This window comes from Heterocephalus glaber, unplaced genomic scaffold (genome assembly GCF_053883595.1).
Source record: "Heterocephalus glaber isolate CG9 unplaced genomic scaffold, H.glaber_assembly_v1.0 deba00001481, whole genome shotgun sequence".
NCBI lineage: Eukaryota > Metazoa > Chordata > Mammalia > Rodentia > Bathyergidae > Heterocephalus > Heterocephalus glaber.
The window spans coordinates 1728384-1744796 of NW_028258317.1; the positions used below are offsets into that span (position 1 = coordinate 1728384).

Below are 16413 nucleotides of genomic sequence, written 5' to 3' on the forward strand. Positions count from 1 at the left end.
TGGGCACCTGGAATACAAAGAAGAAAGGTGGGGAGGCTTCTCAGTGGGCTGGTGATGATCTATATACCAAGAAGGAAGAAGCCTTGTCCTTCAACTGTCCCCTGTAGCCATGTTTCCCTGTGCAGCTCTGCACAGGTGGGCGGTCCTGTACTATGATGGCTGAGTCAGGTTCTCAATGTCTGGTCCCTGGACCCAAGGCATGAGCATCCTCTGGGAAGTTCTCAGTTTCTCAGCACTACATCAGACCCATACAATAAGAACCTCTGTTTCTAGAGGTCCTAGAGATCTGTTTTTTGACAAGTTCTCCAGGTGACTCTGCATTATGAGGTTTGAAAAGGACTGGAACAGTGTTTTGGCTGAGCCCACAGCCCTGGCAGCAGGTCCTTGGGTTTTGCATGAACTACCATGTGCCCAGTGCCCATGGAGTTGCACATTAGGTTTACACCTGGGCTCATCAGCAAGTGATTATGTGTATAGCCTTGGCCAAGTTACTTAACCTTTTCGAACCTCAGACTCCTCATCTGTAAAACACAAATGAGTAGTGCCTAATTCACAGGTTAATTTGAAGACTTAATAAGATAATATATATAAAGTAATTAATCCAGTACCTAGAAATAGGGTAAGGCCTCAATAAATGCTGCTTATTTCTAATGTTCTGCTGCTGTTTTGATTCCAGGAAAGCACCTGGGCTTGGGGAAGGCAGAGACGTCCTCTCCAGAAAAACATGCTTTTCTAAAACACTCACTATAGCAGCCTATATTTATTCTTTCTGCTTAACAAACTTCTACTCATCCTTCAAAACCTTCCTCAAGGTCATTCCTCTGTGATGGTTTCCAGAGCTGAGCCACACTTCCTTGCTCCACACATCCTCTATCAAAGTCCCCAGGCTGCCTGCATATGAAGCCTAGCTCTATCTCTCCCTGGGTGTTTGACCTTTGGAATGCTTCATCTTTTTATGCCCGTTTCCTCATCTGTAAAATGAGACAAATAATTATACTTATTTATAGTACTGTTGGGAGGATTAAATGAGGTAATATGAATTAAAGTGTCACAGAGGATCAGCGGCGGCACACTCTTTGCAAGCTCCATGCCCATGGCCTGGGGCTGTGTCAGCATGCTCATCTCTCCAGGAAGGGGCTCCTTTTCGAGACGGACTTTTTTTGTTTTGTTTTCTTTTTCAGTTTTTTGAGACAGAGTCTCCATATGTAGCCCAGACTGTCCTCAAACTTACAGTGATTCTCCTGCCTCAGCCTTCCATGGGCTGGGATCACAGGCCTGTACCCCCAGGCCTGACTGAAGACAGAATGTTTAAAGGGAGTATACACTCAAAGCACACCTGTGTTCATCACTAGCTTTCATATGAAGTCAAGGGTAAGAAAAGTATTCATATATATATATATACACATAGAGTGACTGATAATTTTATGTATCAACGTGACTGGGCTAAGGGATGCCCACGTAGCTGGTAAAATATTTTTTTCTGGCCAGGCATCGTGGGACACCCCTATAATTCCAGCACTTAGAAGACTCAGGCAGGAGCACTGCAAGGTCAAAACCAACTTGAACTTACATAGTAAGCTCAAGGTCAGCCTGGACTACAGAGTTTGATCCTGTCTGGAAAAACAAAATTCTTCCATTCATGAATGGGATGATTGGGTTTTATGCCATGTGCCTGCAATGTGTCTCCTTCAAATCTTGTTATGCCATTGGCATATTCCTTGTCTGACATTAAGAAAAATTTTTTCCTGGATGTGTCTGTGAAGGTATTCCTAAAAGAGATTAGCGCTTGGATTGGTAGACTGAGTAAAAAGATCTGTTCTCGCCACTGTGGGCAGGCAGCATCCAGTCTGTTGAGGGAGGGAAGAAACAAAAAAGCAGAGAGGATGGGCCAAGCTGCTGTCTCTGCTCCAGCTGGGACATCTGTTTCTCCTGGTGCTCCTGGCTCTTGGGCCTGTGGACTCAGGCTGGGCCTTACACTCTCAGCTCCCTGGTCCTGGTCGTCGGCTTGGATAGGAACTGCACACTGGCCTTCCCGGGTATCTAGCTGCCAGACAGCGGACTGGGATTTCCCAGCCTCCATAACCAAGTGAGCCAATCCCTCATAATAAATTTCTTCCTATTTTTCTTTTTTTTTGGTGGTGGTGATGGTATTGGGTATTGAACCCAAGGCCTTGTGCAGGAAATCTACCACTGAGCTGTATCTCCAGAAGATATATCTATCTCCAGGATATATATATGTATCTATCTATCCTTTTTTTTCTATCTTTTCTGTAGAATCCTAATATATATACATTTGTGTACGTGTGTGTGTACACACACATACACATATTTGGCTCTGTGATATTTTCTGAAATGTCCAAGGAAGTGTGTGACCGTACCCTCAGAGATGTGACGTTTGGCCAGAGACACAGGGACAGGTGTGCTTGGCCAGGGACATACCTGCTCGAATTTCAGGAGCCTGTGCATCCCCAGAGTGGCCGTCTGTGGCTGTGCCCGCTATTCTCTGGGGCCTCACCTACTGAGAAGTGGCCACCTCCCAGTGCATTTGCCCTCTGTGCCTGACAAGCAGTTGCTTACTACACACTTGGTGGTGCTTACAGCGCTGGGTCCTGTGCCCTGGCACTGAAAGAGCTGCGATACGAAGGTGGTTTTCTTACTATTCTGGCCCATTTTGCAAACCATGGCAGTGGATTTCTTTCCTTCTTCTTCCATCCCCGGCCGTTAAAATGAAAACCACTTAGGGAAATGAGAGTGGTGTGGTTTGGCAATCTTAGCAATGCATGCCAGAGGGCGGATTCAAAATCAGATCAGATTTGGTTTGTTTCTCAGGTTTATGGGGAAGTCTCTGGGTTTCTGCATGTGCATAAGGCAGGGACAAAGCCTCAGGACAGGCCTGATAAGGGTTTTGGACACAGTAGTAGGAAGCAATGATAAGGTCCTGCCATAAGCCACTGGTAACAGGCTGGGCACAGGCCCATCTGCACTGACCTCCAATGAGTGCCCTGAGGATTCTGAGTCAGAAACTGTCCTTGGCGCTCAGGGACTTGACAAAAGCCATGGGCCAAAGTCCTTCAGCTCTGTCCTCTATGCTGTGCCCTGACCCTGGCTGGCTCCTCCCGCCACGGCTGCTCCCTGAACCCTGCCTCTCTCCCATGGAAGCACATCCCTCTCAGACCTTGCACGCTTCTTGTCTGAGTCTAGACTCCAGGAGCGTAGTGACCATGTCCATTTCACACATCACCATATTTCCGAAGCCTAGTGCAGTGCCAGGCACAGTCACATACTTTATAAATAGTTACTGAATGGCAACATGTACAGGAAAATGAGTCCTTGAGAAGTTGCTGCACAGCGCAAGGCACTGGGCCAGCTTCAATCCAGGCAGTTATGGTAAATATCAGCTATGTTTTGGGCATGTTAGAGAGCCATACTAAGTCTCAATTTTCTATTCTATAAAACGAGGATAATAATATAGACCTCCTGGGGTTACCATAAGACTAAAATTAGGTAGCGCTTGTGACAGTATGTGGCAGATCGTATTAGCATTTCCATTATTTTCTGCTTCCTGTATAAGAGGATTACACTTCCTCACCATTGCCAAGAAACTTGTGGTGCTGCCCTACAAGAGGAGTATACTTCCCTACCCCACTGACGCCTGGCTTGGTGATGTGATTTGCTGTGGCGAGTGAAATACAAGCTGCAGGTGCCATATCAAAAGCTGCTGTGTGGCTTGTTAGTACTCTTTTTCCTTTTGTCCCAGACAGAGGCTGCTCTTTCATCCTGGGTCCTTGGATGAAGCCATTTAGAACTGAGCCACAGCCACCTCCATCCAATATAAAACATGAGCAAGACAGACAGCACTGGTGGAGTCATTCGTTACAGCACACATCTGGAGAGAAAGCTGACTGATGCATGGTGCCTGCCACAAAGCAGGGGTCGGGCAAGCCTCAGTGGGAGAAATAAATTCTGAGGGCTCTCAGGCGCCCACTGCTCCCATGACTTTGGTTCTGCAGGTGTGACAGTCAATCACTGGAATATAAATAAATTCAAGGTGACATCTTGTGTCATAAAAGGGAAATCAAATTTTTAAAAAAAACAGGATGCAAAGCTGAACCATTCTACTAAAGTCCAACAGTGCCTGTGGCCTAGAAACCCACCTTGAGTTTCTTTCATGGATTATTTATTCCAACTGATACTTTGTATTTACTGAGTCTTTGTTTGTATTTTGTGAGCCCCAGAGGAGAAACCTCTCCTTCTCTGTAAAAATGAGTTAAGAATGGTATAAACGGGGCTGGGGATTTAGCTCAGTGGTTCCGCCACCTGCCTTGCAAGCGGAAGGATCCAAGGAGTTCGATCCTCAGTACCAAAAAAAAAAAAATAATAATGGTATAAATATGGAAGAGTTCCATTTAGCATGAATAAAAGATGGCTTCTTTCATGGCTCAGATGTTTATTGAACACCTACTATACATTAGAGACCAGTGTTTTAAGTCCCTTTCCCATGCTGTTTAATCCATGTAATTCTGTGGTGAGACACAGGGAGATAGCAAAGCACATGGTCCCCAGGGGCATGTAATATTGTGAACCTTCTGTCCTCACAACCTGTGCCAGAATTTGCAAAGATGATTATCTGTGTGGAACTCTCTGCAGATGGGTCACATGGCATCCTGGGCTTCCCTTTCATTATATACCTGGTGGCAAGGGCTAGGGAAGGTACCAACGTTGCCCTCATTATAAAGACAAAGTATCAGCAGTTCTGAGAAGTTAAACGCATGCCGAAGGTCATCAGCCAGCCAGAGCCTGCACTGGTGGCCCAACCTGTCAGCCTGTCTCCCAGCTTCTTGCACGGGCCACATTCCCTTGGCTCATTCCAGACTGAGCAATAATTTATGCTCGCACAGCCTTTCACACTGGGGCCACTGTCCTCCTATATCAGCAGCCTGCCCACAGGATGCCCGGATGATGGAGTGGTGAGATGGAAAGGGTGCAGGGAAGCTGGCATGGGGCTTTCCTTTCCTTCTGAGTACACCTATGCTTGGGTGCCTCAGAGAAGCCTGCTGCTCCCCCACTTGCAGGTGGGAGCCCACCTCCAACCTCCGCCAGGAAATATTTGTTTGTATGCAAGGCCCTGCGGTAAGCAGTGATGCTATTCAGTTGTTCACTATGTGGCCCCTTGTCCTTAAGGAAGTCTACCTTAGTAGACTAGGCGTAAAAAGAGAGAGTTATTAAAAGGAGAGACATCAACTCGGGCTGAGAATCAGAGATGGGTCTGGGGAGGGGGCAGCTTTGAAGACCAGCTTGGTAGGATGAGCAAATTCTCAATCCACAGGCGCTGCAAAGAACAACTTGGAGGAAGAGCATGCTCAGTGCAGAACAAAGAGTCCCAGCTGGGGCCATTTAGTGTACAGTGAGTTATATATCCAGAAGCATGAGCTGAAACTCAAATTTGGAGGCTCTTAAGTCTTAGCTCAAAAGACCTGGCTTTATACACCATAAAAATGTATCTTTTTCTTTTTTTTTCTGGTACCAGGGATCGAACTCAGGTCCTTGTGCTTGCAAGGCAGGCGGCAGAACCACTGAGCTAATCCCTGGCCCTATAAAAATGTATCTTGAGCCCAGTCTTCAGCACCCTGCACAAGAAAGCCCAGACCTGAGAGGCAATTCAAGCCTTCCTTGAATGCGTGGGGTTTTGTAGACAAAACCTCCTAATGGCCTGCAGCTTGGAAAATATACTAAAGACACCAAAGCTGGATATTAGCCCCAAGAGCAAAGACAGCGCCCCTTCTCTGTAAACAAGGGCTAAGAATGGTGTAAACAAAGAGATGTGAAGCTCAGCATGGACAAGGAGAAGGATTCATTCACTGCTTAGATAGTTACTGAATATCTACTATGTTCTTGTCATGGACCTAGCGTACCAGGGAATAAGAATCCCCATACTCCTGAAGTTTTACTTCTAGGAAAAAATGTTTTAAAAATTATATTATTTATTGTATTTATTATTTATTTATTGTTCAGCTCTGAGGATTGAATCCAAGGCCTCTGCACTGAGTTAGATTCCTAGCCCATTTTAAATTTTTTTCTTTTCTGGGCTGTGTGTGTGTGTGTGTGTGTGTGTGTGTGTGAGAGAGAGAGAGAGAGAGAGAGAGAGACAGAATCTCACTATGTTGACTGGGGCTGGCCTTGAACTTGCTATCCTCCTGCCTCAGCCTCCTAGAGTGCTGGATTACAAGCATGTACCACCACCAACAACAACTAAAGGAAAATGTTAATATTAGCAAGGATTTAGTCTTTGCCAAAGGCACAGCTCTATATTATTATATACTTGTTAATTTATCAGTCTTCACAAAACCCTATGAAGTAGTATCACACCAACTGGACAGATGGGTAAACTGAGGCTCAGAGCTGTTAATATCCTGGTCAAGGCTGCAGTGGCAGAGCTGGGATGTACCAGAGCCAGCCTGCTAAGGGGTAAACCTGTCTCACTGTAGGCAGCTAGAAGAGGAGGCTGAATTTTAGTTTTCCATCCCACAGAGGATAGGCTGTACCTACTTCAACTTCTACTTTGACCCCTTGAAGGGTCTACAGTTCACTATGTCCTACATTTTTAGAAGTTAGGAGGCTCTGTCCTTCCTCCAGAATACTCCAGAAGCAGGGCTTCTCAGAATGTGTGGTTCACCAACTTGAGCCCCTCCAGAGCAAGTAGCTGGTCTGTGACAAGGTGACTCTGCTTAGGGAACTTCATGGCACTTTGTGAATCTAATACTACTACTACTGCTCCTCATAAATGTGTACCTGTATGCTCTAAGTCTTCTTTTAAATTTCATTTTTCTAATGACACTTTTTCATTGTGCTTCACAAAAGAATTCTTTTGGGATGAATCAGGAATTTAAAAAGAAGAATGCGAAGTCTGATCCTTCCCCACAGATAGAGATATTGTTCCCAGGGGCTCGAGTTCCCTGCTGGATGCATTACATCCCTGAGAACAGAGAGACCCGAGAGGGAAGGTCTAGGAAACATCTGTGCGGCCACTTCCCTCATGTCTGCCCGCTGTCCATGGCTAGCAGGTGGCAGGGTTTAGCACTCCAGTAGCTGGAGTGAGGAAGGACTTCCATTAAAGCTGCTTTGGGTCAGTGCGCCTTGAGATCTTTTGCAAAGACCAAATTTCACTATAAGAAATTAAGCTAAGTCTATTAAGGGGTGTGCACTTTTCCCCCAGGGGCAGCAGAGGGGAGGCAATAGGGCACCCTGGTGGGAAGGAGGTGGGAAACCAGCACTGTGGTAGGGTGGGGAGCTGGACACCACAGCCAGGGGCTGCCTGGGCTCCTGTCCCCAACATGGCTCAGAGGCCTCTCAGACTTCAGCCCTGAAGGGGCTAACAGCATCCCAGGACAAAGCCCTGAAGACAGTGACAGTGGCTGCCCCAGGGAGCATGGCACCTGTGTGCAACCCGGGGCTGAAGGGAGCCCCATGAATGACTGAGATTGGACTGCCTGCCAGACCTGCAGTACCGGGGCTCAGAGGCCAACAGCACTTGTCTAATCGAGTGGTATTTCCTGCCCCTGAGTGCATGAGGCAAACTGGGTATCTGGTACGCCTTGTGGATGTGAATGACACTCAGAAGTTAGAGTGAATGAGAAAGGCACTGGAAGGTTCGACTGGAAGAGCTGAGGGTGCTGCAGGCGAGAGGCTCCCAGTCCTGCAGAAGAGGTAGCAGAAGGGGCTGAGAGTGCAGGAGCTTGGCCCAGAAGACCGGGTGTGGAGCCGCACAGCCTTCTCCAGGGCTGTTCCTTCAGCCTGGAATACTCTTGGCATCTTGTATTTCAGATGTAGCTGAAATGGCTTGGCCCATCTTCAGAGAGGCCCTTCCAGGAGGCACATGCATGTGTGCATGTTGGCGTGCACGTGTGCATGCATGCACATGTATGTAATGTATGTATATACACATATGTACACATGTGTGTGTATGTGTGTACACACAAATGCCAGAGGGTGTGCAGGGAAGAACTGTCAGGTCAGAAGTCCTTGCGTTTTACAATCCCGTGGTTACTCAGCTGCTTTCCTGCCACCTTCCTGCACAGCTTCTAACACTCCATGTCTCTGGCTGTGTCAAACTCCAGCACACAAACTGGATCACTCCCTGAAAACCAAGGGGTTGTGCTCTGTCTCTGGAAAAAATCCTGAAACAGATTCTGGTTGTATGGCTTATTTGTTTTTTAGGTACTAGGGATTGAACCCAGGGCTTTTGCACTGAGCCCAGCCCTATGTTTCTGATTTCTTACTTTGAGACAAGGTCTGGCTAAGCCACCAAATTGCCCAGGCTGGGCTTAAGATTGTGATCCTCCTGCCTCAGGCTCCCAGACTGCTGGGATTACAGGCCTGAGCCACCACGCCAAACTAGAAATAAACATTCTGATACACAGATATCCTAAAATATGTCTGACAAGACAGCCTTTCTAGAATCTTACTGACAGACTCATTGGGTGTTGCAAAGCCTAACAGAGCTGCTCAGTGAGCCCTGATAATCATATCAAGACTCTTAGGGCCTGCCTCCTAATTGCCCCCACTGACTTCACAGAGTCCCCAGCAACTTGGGGTGTTGGAGTAGCTAGGAGCTGGGACTGGGGGCCTACAGCTTTCAGGGTGTGAACAAACCTGCCAGACTGGCTGGGAAATGAGGGCTTCTGTCTCAGGAGAGTCCTAACTGGTTCCTGTTGCTGACCTAGCTCAAAATCTCCAGAGAAAGGCTTCCCCTGAGAGCTCTGGTCACTTCTGCTCTGACTTCGGCCATAAACAGGAAATGGAGGGAGCTGCTTCAAAATGAGAGACCATGGTAATCAAACGAGCCCCTGTTGACTTTCTTTTCTCCTGAAATTCCAGTTTCAGTTTCCATTCAGTGAGCATCAGGAGGGAAGTTTCCCAGAAGACCCAGGTCTGCAGTAGCTACTGGTCCTATGAAGGCCTAAAGCTGTAGGCCCGGACAGACCCCCAAGACCCCAGTGGCCTCTGACAAGTGCAGGAGTCCCTTTCCCCAGGGAAGTGCCCAAGAGGCCAGTTCTGAGCAGGTTCCTAGAATCCCTGTATTTTTTCCCTTCAGGCCCCACAGCCTTGGTCCTTAATTCCTTTCCCATTCTTTCACATGTCCCACATATTCATTGGGTCCCTTTCTGTGTCAAACCCTCTCTATAGCAGAGAAAGAGACCACATCCTGCTTTCACAAGCTTATCATCTAGTGAGAGAGATAGTTCCCAGATACTCACAAGTCATCTGCCCACCGAAGAAGAGAAACGCAACCATGTCAACTTTTCCTGGTACATTTGTTCACAGCTTTCTGGGTTTTGTTTTGTTTTGTTCTTTTGAGACAAGGTCTTGCTTATGTAGTCCTTGAACTCACTGTGTAGCCTACACTGGTCTTGCATGAGATTATAGGCTACCAGGCTCGGCTCCAAGCTTCCTTAAGCACCTCCCGCGGAGGTCCTTTTCTTTTCTTTTTTTTTGCTGGGGACTGAACTCAGGTCCTTATGCTTGCAAGGCAGGCGGCAGAACCACTGAGCTAAATCCCTGGCCCTTGTGGAGGTCCTAAGACATGTCTGCCGTTCTTTGACACGTCTCCCTTCAACACATGGAGTCTAACTGTATACTCTTGGATATGGGCAGCCTTGGTGTCCTGCTTCTAACAAAGAGAAGTTGACAGAGGTGACACTGTGAGGTGGTGGAGGATATCTAGGCTAGATGAGGTGATATTGCTTCTGCTTGGCTGTCTCTCTTGGGAACTTGCTCTTGGAACCTGGATGCCAAGCTGAGCTATGAAGAGATCCTGCCACGTGGAGAAGCCATGGGTAGACTGGAGAGATGTTCTAGCTGCGGTCCCAGGGGACAGCCAGCACCAGGTACCAGACATGCGAGCGAGGAAGCCCTCATGGTGACTCTAGGCCGAGCTACCGTCTGACAGTCACCTCAACAGAGACTGATCCTGAGCAATACCTGCACGTGGATGTGTAACAGTGACAACAATGACAATAATACATTCAGCAGCCCTCTGAACACATGAGGATTAGCTCCAGGACCCCAAGAATACCAAACTGCAAAGATGTGCAAGTCCCTGGCATAAAATGGCATATTTGCATATAACCTATCCACATTCTCCCAGATATAATGCAATAATACCTAATGCAGTATTAAATGCCACATAAATGATATGCAAACTGTTGTTATACTTCATTCTTTAGGGAATAATGATCAGAAAAAAAATATGCACATGTTTAGTATAGGCACAATTTTTCCCCCAAATATTTTCAAGCCTAAGTTAGTTGAATCCATGGATGTGGAACTTAGGGATACAGAGAGTCAACTTAATTACTTTTTTCTTTTCTTTTCTTTTTTTGTTGGAGATAGGTCTCACTATGTTCCTCAGGCTGGCCTTGAACTCATGATCCCACTGTCATAGTCTCCCAAGTGCTGGGATTACAGTTGAGTGCCACCACACATAGCTTCTAATTTTGTTCTAAGTTACTCAATGAGGCTGATCTTTTATGCCTCCCAGGATGTCCAGAACAGAATCTAGTTCTGACCTGAGTGGACCTCCATTCCTCAATGACTGCACTGCACAAGGAGTGACCAGCCACCCAGCAATGTCAGATCACCTGGGAACCAGCTAGAGATCCAGGACCATCGATCCAGCTGAGACCTGCTCGGCCAGAATCTGCATCTGAACAAGGCTGCTGAATGTCTCACATGCATGCATGCTACAATTTGAGAAGCACTGCTTAGCAATGTCCTTTTTGAAAGTACTTTATTTTCATGTCATACTTGAAAATAATTCAAATACACAAAAAAATGGTGACAGACATCAACATACCAACTTCTCAGATTTAATAGATAAAAACAGCAAGCATATATTCTGTGCCAAATACTATTTTAAGTACTTTACAAATATTTACTCATTTAAATTTGGTGAGAGATGTGCTATTATGTCATTCATCTTTATGTTACAGATGAGAAAACTGAGGACAGAGTGACTACATAATTTATCCAAGGTCACATAGGTCCTAAGCAGTGCCATTAGTAACAGAATGTGGTTGACCTTGCTCCAAGGCAAAGCTGTTCCGCTTCTAGACATTTAAACACAGTATCTCTTTCCTCTCTCCCCACATCTAAAGTCTGTGAAGTCTCCTTTGAAATTGGTCTCTACCCCTTCTTTTCTTTTGCTCAGTGGCTACTATCCTAGCTTAGTCTAAGACTCCTGCAGCAGTGCCCTGGCTGCCCATTAGCCACTGGTTGCACCTCAGTCCATTTCATTCAACGCCTCTGGTTAACTTTTCTGCAAGCACTGTCCCTGCCATCCTCACTGCCCACACAAGCCCAGTGCCTTGCTCTGCCTGCCAACTAAACAGGTCAGCCTAGATTCCAAGACCCTTGAAACCTGGCCCTGCCTTGGGTGTACAACAGGAAACAGAACAGAACATAACGTCATCACCAGATCTACGTGACAACACATAGGAGCTTGGAGGTTTGCTTACACACTTCCTCCTGCCTGATTCTGCCTCCTTCTTTGCCTGGTCTCCTCATTCTATAAATTCCATCCAAAATGTCATCTCCTCCGAGGATCCTCCCTTAACTATTTCTAGTTAAAATGTGAACTCACTTCTTAACTCAACACTTAGTAGCATCTTAATATTTTCCTGTAACTTTTTTTCTTTTCAATGCCCAGGCATTTATTCTTTATTGTAGTAAAATATATGTAACAAAATGTATCATTTTAACCACCCTTATGTTTATAGTTCAGCAACATTAAGTGCATTTGCACTGATGTGCACCCATACCCATATCCATTTCTCGAAGTTCTCCATCATCTCAAACAGAAAGTCTGTACCCACTGAACAATAATTTCCCACTCTTCCCTTCTCCAGTCCCTGATCACCCCATCCTATTTTCGTCTCCATGGATTTAACTAGTCTTGGAGTATCATATAAATAGAATAACTTTGTCTCTTTCTCATCTGGATTATGTAACATAGTACAATATTTCACAGTCCATTCCATGTTGTAGCATGTATCAAAAATCCATCCTTTTCATGGCTAAATAACACTCCATTGTATGGACACACCACACTTTGTTATCTAGTTTTTTTTTATCTTATCATGTCTATTTTGATGAACAGTTGGGTTTTGTTCCATCTTTTGTCTACTGGGAATAATGCTGCAGTGAACAGTGGTGTACATCTTCAAGTTCCCACTTTTAATCCTTCTGTGGATGAGACATTTTAAATTTTATCCTCAAAACAAATCTGTGGTAGAGATTGCTAATCCCACTTCATAAATCAGAAAAAGAAAGTCACTTGTTCAATGCCACATGTTTGGGACTTCTGATCTTATTAATAAACATCTTTTCTGGGACAGATGAGAATCTAATTTAATAAGGATTCCATAATTCAAGGTTTTACATGTTTCTCTGTCAATGTTGGAGGTAATGACAGTTCTTTGACACGTCTCCCTTCAACACATGGAGTCTAACTAGAAGAGAAACAGATAGAGGAATGATGTCCTGTGTCCAGCAAAAATGGGCTGGGAGACCCTTCCTTCTCTTCCAGCAAAAATATAGAGTCTAAGCCTCTGGATGAGTTAATTACATCCTAAATACATCTCTATATTCTTTTTTTTGTGTGTGATACCGGGGATCAAACTTGGGTCCTTGAGCTTGTGCAGCAAGCAGTGAGACCACTAAGCTAAATCCCCAGCCCCCTAAACACATCTCAACCTTGAAGAACTGGATCTGAGGGAACTTCCATGACCTGAGAATTATTTTCCTTAGTCAGTCAGGAGAACTTCTTTGAGTGAAGGAATAGAAACAGCTGGACAGTTTGCTACCGGGAGCAAAGTTGTGCTCAGATGCAAAGCCCTTGGTTTAGTGCAAACTCAGGTATAGCAAGATTTTACTATGCTGGTGGCTGATGTTGATGGCAGACAGGGAGATTAACTTTCCCAAAGTGTCCAAGACTGAGCGGTTTCCTGGGACATGAGCTCCCAGAGCTAAAACCAAAAGAAGTTCCAACAAACTTGGTTAAGCTGGCTGCCTTAAACCTAAAGATCACTGTAGAGAGGACACTGGAGAGGGGGAAAGCAAACAAACAACAAACAAATCTCTTCCATCTACCTCTTCCTTTCTTGCTGTACTGGTTCAACTCTATCACTCTCCACAAGGCTCCTGCGGTAGCTGCCTCACTGGGCTCCTTGTCTCGGCCTCTTCCTGCAGGACACCTGCTGGCACACTGGTGCCCCAATCAAACCATCTGCCTTCTTCCCCAGTAGATGTTCACAGCAAGAGCCACAAACTAAAAGGCCAGACATCCACGAGGGACATAGCTCTCATATAAGTTCATGGGAATTGGTACAGCTACTGCCAGGCCCATCCCTGGCATTGTTCCACTGGAACATTGGAAACCAAACCTTGTGTGAGTCAGTATAGTAAAGGTCAAACATAACATCCCTATGCACCTGCCCTTGAACTTTTAGTACGTTGCTTTCCTTGAGGAGCAATGTGTCCATCTATGTCCTGGCCTGGAGCCACTCCTTCCTGTGGTCTTTGGAACAAATTGGATCCTCTGTCTGTTTTTGTAAGTAAAGTTTTATTAGAATGCAATTATGTCCATTTACTTATGTACTAGTCTATAGATAGTTTGTTGAGTAGTTGGGAAATATATATGGTCCACAAAACTTACACTACTCATTTACAGAAAAAAGTTTGCTGCCCCCCACCCCCGTTAAAGCATAAGTCAAATACTCAAATTCAAATTCCTGTTGTACTACCATTGTGATTAAATGCCCTGAACTATACTGCATGCTTTAATACTTTTATCTCATTTAACTGTCACAAGAGCTAGATCTTCAAGAATGACAGAAATATCATCCCATTTTACATATGAAGTTCAGACTACTATGACATGCGTAAAGTTGCAGAGCTAGGATTCATACTCTGGTCCTTTGACCTAAGTCCAGAATTTCTGAAGTTAATAGAGTAGATATCCTGGAGGAGCTGGATTTACATTTGTTCTTGAAGAATGAGTGTGGCCTTCAATTATCAGAGAAAATAGGAATGGGAGAGCATTTTAGACAGAAGGAGCAGACTGGTCTGAGGGCCAGAGATGGGGGCTTGAGCTGTCTCCAGTCATCTGACTTGGTAAGGGATGAGGAACCTGAAGGCATTGGGGGAGGTGAGGCAGGTGCTGATTCCAGCTCATACTGCTCCTTGGCACTCACAGCAGCTGTTACTCACCATTGCTACTAATACCTAACACTTTAATTCTGCCAGTATTTGCCAGACAGAGTTCAAAAACTCTTTATAAGAAATTTAGCCCTCACTGCCACTCTACACACAAAGATACGGAGGCACAAAGAAATAGCAGCTGGACTTGAGAGCCTTAACTCTGAGCCACTGCACAGTATGGTCCAGACCTTGGACAGCACCTGCAGAGTGCTGGGTGTTTTTTCCTGGCAATTGCATGAATATGCATTTGCAAAGGACTTTAAGCTGCCCCTCTCCCTCCTGTGCATTGTTGGTAGCAATTATAACTACTTAACACATCCAACAGTGCATCTTCTCCATCAGTAACTGTGGGCAGCACACAAATGACACAGGCCATGAGCCAATGTCATCTGTTGGGTCTCTACCAAGGCTCACAGTTGTTTGTTCTGCTTTATTGCTAGGGTTTAATTGATCTTTTTATTGAGTACCCATAAGAATATGAAACTAGTCAAAAATGACAAAGAGACAAAGAAAATAGCTTGATGTGATGTGGCTTACTGTCATATGACACTCCATCTTCAAAACAGTCTATTTGGGTAGTGTTCCTGCTATGCCTCAAGCACTGTTTCTACATGTGAAACTGCCAAAATATGCATAAATGGACAGGCTGATCTCAGGTGGGGAATGGATGGCAAAGTGGGGAGATGTCCATTGGCATGTTGGAGGTAACATGGCCACCATGCTTTATACTCAGCTGGAACACCAGTAAGAAGTAGGCTGAAACAATGTGCAATATGTCATCTTGGTTGGAGATATCTTTCTAAGTGGGTAAATCTGTCATGCCTAGTTCATTCTCTACTGGCCCTACCCTGTTCATCTTGCCCACAATCCCAGCTACAAAACCATGGATGTATTCACTACCACCCTAGACTTAACTGTAGAAAACAAGGAAGAATATGCCTGGTCGCTGTGAACATGAGTCAGCTGTTGGTTCCTGGAAGTTAATGTCTACAACCTTTAGTGTTAAAACTAGCTCCTGCAAGTTGACATAATATAGCAAGTTTAACATGGCTGTAATGCTATGATTATAATGTAAATTTCTCATTGACTTTAACCTATAGGTTCCAAAGAGCAGATAGAAGAATTTTTGTTAAGTTTCGGTGGGAAGTGGGGTTTGGTGGAGAGGGAAAATGGAGGAGAAAGTTAAATTTGAGCAAATTTTGAATTTCAGAGAGAAAAGTTGGATCATGCTAAGAGGAAAAGCACCAGGCAGAAACTGCTGCTCTTGTGAGGGAGGGGTGTGCATTGGCAAGACCAGATAGACGTTTCTATACCTTCAGTAAATGATGATCTGAAAGTTCCCATTGCTCCTTCTAACATGCAGTGAGGCAAGTTTTCTCCTGGAAGATGAGAAGACCTGAAAGCAAACTGTCCTCAGCTGACTGAAGTTCAGCTAACCCATCGATCCAGGGAACTTTCATGACCAACTGTCTACCTATAGTTTTAAAAACTCTTTGCATTGGTGTTGACCCTGGTGTTTAGACATCTGTTGTGATGTACTATAGAGCATAAAGGCTCCCTAAACTCTTCCAGAGAGAATGAGTTTGCTGATTTCAGTTGCAGGACATTGGACTTGCAGCCATGGGGCAGGGGGTTACAAGAGAGAACAAGACCCGATGCCTGTCTTTTTTCAGAGGTATCTGCTGTCTGTGGAGGGAAGCACTGTTGGGCTGTGGCTCAAATACCCAGGGTTCCTTTGGCAAAGCCATCTGAAATAGGGGAGCAGCTGGATGTGCCGGTGTATTCACTCCCCAGGAGACTTGCAGTGAGTGAGTCTGTCAATTTGCCAAGACCCTCAGGGTTAGGAGACAGTGGGACGCTAAGATCTCAGGCAAGGCCACTCTTTATATTTTGAAATGAGAATCCAGACTCTTATTTTCAACCCTGGAACATCACAAATCAAGTCTTGGTCAGGCAGGAATTCCCTGACTGAATTTCATACACGGGAAAATGGCCACTGGCTTCCAAGGGTCTGGAGAGAGGGAGTGGAGGGGATTTAGCCAGGGGCTCAGGGCCAGGCCAAGTGGCGGATAGTTGGCTTTTAAAGGACAGGAACTTAAGTACTTTTTAGGAAAACCACCCCATCCCAGTGTTTGTCTTTCTTGGTGTTGTCTCTTT

General features: G+C 45.4%; 1 protein-coding gene, 1 non-coding gene and 1 pseudogene across 10 annotated transcripts in view; 1 reads left to right on the forward strand and 2 right to left on the reverse strand.

Annotated features, from left to right (window-relative positions):
* Positions 1-16413, reverse strand: part of Palm2akap2 (PALM2 and AKAP2 fusion) — a 504788-nt gene that overhangs the window by 171868 nt on the left and 316507 nt on the right. The window lies entirely within an intron of this gene.
* The window catches only part of LOC147825785 (PRELI domain containing protein 3B pseudogene), a 46301-nt pseudogene that overhangs the window by 14533 nt on the left and 15355 nt on the right, over positions 1-16413 (reverse strand). The window contains exon 1 of the transcript XR_015439965.1: positions 1-16413. This exon is cut by the window's left edge and continues 14533 nt beyond it; it is cut by the window's right edge and continues 15355 nt beyond it. The product of XR_015439965.1 is annotated as a PRELI domain containing protein 3B pseudogene (transcript).
* LOC147825786 (small nucleolar RNA U13) lies at positions 1628-1728 on the forward strand. Its single transcript, XR_015440173.1, has one exon. It is a non-coding gene; the product is annotated as a small nucleolar RNA U13 (small nucleolar RNA).